We start from the raw sequence: 4,940 nt of genomic DNA on the forward strand, positions 1-4,940 counted from the left end.
CATTAACAAATCGTCGCTTAATGATGAATCTACTGCATTTCAATTTGCAGCTTATTCACACAGACTCAATATATTATCCCTCCTTCTTTGTGTATGCTTCAGTTTTTATTCAAATGAAAGACTCGTTGATTTTTCAAAACGTACTCACTGAAACAAATGGAAACCGTTGAGGTGAAAGGTTGTGCAGTAGATCAGCATGAGTAAACAGTTGCCAGCGATGGTGGTGTAGTGATAAGATTGACTATTTCTTTTTGATATCACGGACTGTTTCTTTTTAAATGGGCGATCCGGGACAATCTATTCTGGTAAAATCAAACGTATACCTGCGAACGTCCTTTAGCATGTGAAAAGACGATAACGTTTGCATTAAAAAAATGACTTTTTTCGGATGGTGATAAAAAAAACAGAGACAGATAATTGGGTTTGATGAATTTCGCATGGAAGGCAACTATATTAGCTTACTTGCAAAAAAAATCTAGGACTTTGCGAGCGGCCTTCCGGCAGTTAACCGGAACACTCGCTATGGCGGACGAAACCATGCGTGTGGGCATATTTCTAAGTTCTTTCTTCGTTACGTTACGTTTCTTCGTTAAATACGAAGTGCCGAAGTTGCCATCCAGGGTGAGATAGGTCTCGTAGTCCTTCACCACGGCCACGTCGCGATTCGCCGGGAAAATCGACTGACCACCTTATTCAGCCGCTGCCGCTGCGTCAATGCCTGCAGCTCCGAGAACACCTTCCTGACATGTATGTCCATGTTCGCCAGGTACTTTCTCACTGTTTAGCCGGTTGCACCGACCTCCCGATCAAGCGTACTCAGCGATATAACCACTTTTCCCTCGATTTTCCTCTTCAGCATCCTTTGGATCTTATTGTTGCTCAGGGTCGCCGGACTTCCGGAATCGGGCTTTCTTTCGATGCTCTGATTGTTGTCCAATAGTGCCAAGATGTTATAGATGCCGGAACGGACGTATCCGGCGTCCATAAAGTGCCGCACGATGTCTGAAAGGAGTAGCTTCACTGTTTTCGCCATAACGGTTAAAGTTCCACTGATAGAGCTGTTAAATTTTTTCTACTGACTCATGGGTTACTTTGATTGATGCTGCATGGGTATTTTCATCAGTACGTGTGAAGGTAAATCCATGAAAAATCAAATTTCGTTTGCAAACGAAGGTGCCGTCCCATTTCATCCTTTTTACTCTAGTTGTTGTGCCCGAGGTATCGTAGCTACTCAGAATCGTGATTATCCCCTAATGATTCCTCGTGAATAATCTTTTCTTTCTTGAGTACCGTTATCTATTTTTCGTAAGAGTGAAGTGAAGTGAAGTGTAAACTGATACATCGTTAGATAAAGTATAAAATTAGTAAGATTCCTTGTTGTGGTGGCTGAGAGCAGACATACGACCGCAAAGGGTTAAATGACAAAAAATATATTAGGCTGTCAAAAAAGTCCTGCGGTATTTCCGCGAGGTGTCGTTGTAAGTGCGTAGTTCTAGTTGTATTCATTTATCGAGTCATACTATAGCTTGTTGGAAAGGTATTTTTGCGCGCTATAATATAGTCCTTGACAGTGTTTTGTTTGGTTAAGTCGTTCGTGAGTTATAGTGTCGCAAATATGGAGCAAAATAAAGAGAAAATCCGACATATTTTACAGTACTATGACAAAGGCAAAAATGCATCTCGAGCTGCCAATAAAATTTGTGCAGTTTATGGACCCGATACAGTTTCCATTTCCACCGCACAACGATGGTTTCAACGTTTTCGTTCTGGTGTAGAGGTCGTCGAAGATGCGCCACGCTCCGGAAGGCCTGTCGTCGAAAATTGCGACAAAATCGCTGAATTAGCCGAGAAAGACCGGCATAGTAGCAGCCGTAGCATCGGCCAAGAGCTGGGGATAAGTCATCAAACCGTTATTAACCATTTGAAGAAGCTTGGATTCACAAAGAAGCTCGATGTATGGGTGCCACACACGTTGACGCAAAAAAACATCTTTGACCGTATCGACGCATGTGAATCGCTGCTGAATCGCAACGAAATCGACCCGTTTCTGAAGCGGATGGTGACTGGCGATGAAAAGTGGGTCACTTACGACAACGTGAAGCGCAAATGGTCGTGGTCGAAGCCCGCTGAAGCGGCTCAGACGGTGGCCAAGCCCTCATTAACGGCCAGGAAGGTTCTGCTGTGTGTTTGGTGGGATTGGCAAGGAATAATCTATTATGAGCTGCTTCCCTATGGCCAAACGCTCAATTCGGACCTGTACTGCCAACAACTGGACCGCTTGAAGGTAGCACTCATGAAGAAGAGGCCATCTTTGATAAACAGAGGCCGCATTGTCTTCCATCAGGACAACGCCAGGCCACACACTTCTTTGGTGACGCGCCAGAAGCTCCGGTAGCTCGGATGGGAGGTTCTTTTGCATCCGCCGTATAGTCCGGACCTTGCACCAAGTGACTACCACCTGTTTTTGTCCATGGCGAACGAGCTAGGTAGTCAGAAGTTAACCATAAAAGAGGCCTGTGAAAATTAGCTATCCGAGTTTTTTGCCAATAAGGAAGCGAGCTTCTATAACAGAGGTATTATGAAGTTGGCATCTCGTTGGGAACAAGTCATCGAACAAAACGGCGCATATTTGACTTAAAACAGATGATTGTAACTAATTTTATAAACAAATGAAAATAAAATAAAAATACCGCAGGACTTTTTTGACAGCCTAATATATGAAATCCCACACGATAGGGATATTGGGTGGATGGGTTTTACAAGAGGAAGTCGAATATTGTATTTCGATGCCATTTTGGAATCAAAGATGGTGACTTCTGGTTCATAAAAAACGGCTCTTAAAGACCGGAAATGGCATGAAATTCCACAATACGATCGGGAATAACTTAGTTCGAGAGTGACGAGTGTGGAGTTAGGTAGAGAAAGTGCACACGCAAACGTCAACGATCAACAGTCAAAGTCAACGTCAATGTCAACACGCAATAATAAACACTTTCAGAAGTACACCCCAAATGGATACACAGATGCAAATACATAAAGTTAATCCAAAGATTCTGACAGCAAAATCAAATGCGTTCCTCCGTTAGTGAGCGCCGCCCGATGAGCCTTACTTGTGTGTTAAATAATGACGAAAAATTGGGGCTCGGTTTAGAACCACTTTTTTGAGTTCGGTTCATGGCCACCCCGACTTTTCCCAAATAACGGCATGCCGGGCACTAAAAGCAACAGATAGATTCAATTTATCTAGCTTATTTTTACGAACAGACCATAAGCAATTATAATTGCCTTGTTTTGTAATGTTTCGAAATCTAAAAGAACATTGAACTCACTTTCCATACAGGTGAAAATTTATTTCTCTGTTTTTGAATCAATGAGAACATAAAATGACGCTAAAACGCTAGAATGAAGAGAGCAAGAAAAAAGTCATCATATAAGCTTTTCGGAGCATTTAGGGCAGTGATAAATTATAATTGGTAGAATAATACAAGCAGTGATGTCAAACTATGAGATCGATGTGTCCTACTAGGGGTAGTAGGGGCAAATTGGTCACTGGGGGCAAAGTGGTCACCTGCTTGTTTGATAGTATAACTATTGACCATAGCTACCGTATTGATGGTCACCTAATATTTGATGAGTTTCATGAATTTTGAGCCACCCTGTACCTCAGTAGGGCTGGCGCGTGTCAACATATAAATAAAAACATAAATCGCGCTCTCGATAGCCATTGGACCGTAGTTCTGTGCGCATCGTATCTAAGGAATTTTTCGTGAAATTCAATTTTTATCAATCTGATATCTTGGACAAATCATTAGTTTGGCTAGTGGTTACAATGTTCCGTTTACGGAACATGTGGTTACGATTTTCCAACTTTTTTTTCTAATGACGAAAAATGTACTATTTTAAATTTTTATAGTAAAAGTCGCTTGCTATCTTGAACAACAATGAGTTCAACTAGAATATTCTTCCTAAAACGGAGATTGAAGCCGTATGTGGGCGCAGGAAATGTGCATGATCCTTAGGGTGACCACTATGCTCCCACTTCCCCTATGTATTGAGGCCAGTAGAAGACGAAAAATACATTGGTTTTAACGTAAAACGTTTGCTGTCCACCCTTACTCTTTTTTTTTTATTAATCCGTTTATTTTTACAGGCTCAGTTACATAAGTCTAAAGGAGCCAAACTCTAAACTATATTTCTACTAGCATATATTAACATGTTTCCTTAAATCTATGGTTAATAAAATAGGAAACCGATTACTCGCGGTCGAATCGAGTTTAGAAGGGTGACACATTTTCATTAGGAAAAGGATGGGATGTAAGGAAATGTGTGTTCACACTCACACTCACAACACCCTTACTCTTGTCAACAGCATAATTTTTCCTTCTACAACGAAGCAAAACAGTTTAGCTTCTTCGTAACTTGCATTTCGCCCAGAAATTATCAATTGGATTCAAGAAGGGCTTTGCGGCGGCCATACCATTGATTTGATTCGGGCCGATTGGAAGAATACTGCTGTTTTCTATGCCTCGGGTATGTCTCGGGTCATTATCTTGCTGGAAGGTGTCGTTATCCTCCAGCCCCATTTTCAGCACGGATTCTTACAGGTTCTCGTTCAAAATTTCAACTCCACACCACGATGCCGTTCCTGGAGGCCCTCGTAGCTCTTCCAACACACTCGGAATCGCCTTTTCTAGTTAAACTGCTCGAGCTTGGATTCTTCCGACCTAATAACACGCTTCCAGAACTCCAGCGACATGATGACATGATCCCTCACAAACTGAAGTCGTTTTTTTTTGGTATTGCTGATCATCGCTTTTTGGTGAAGTAGGCCCCTTCCACCAAGCGTCGTCAAATGCTTCTCAGCAATGTTTCGTTGAGACTCCTTGCGCTGGAAGTCACGCAAAATCCAATTTCGGACCAGTGCTGAGATTCACCTTCCA

The sequence above is a fragment of the Toxorhynchites rutilus genome, chromosome 2 (assembly GCF_029784135.1).
Source record: "Toxorhynchites rutilus septentrionalis strain SRP chromosome 2, ASM2978413v1, whole genome shotgun sequence".
NCBI classification, from domain to species: domain Eukaryota; kingdom Metazoa; phylum Arthropoda; class Insecta; order Diptera; family Culicidae; genus Toxorhynchites; species Toxorhynchites rutilus.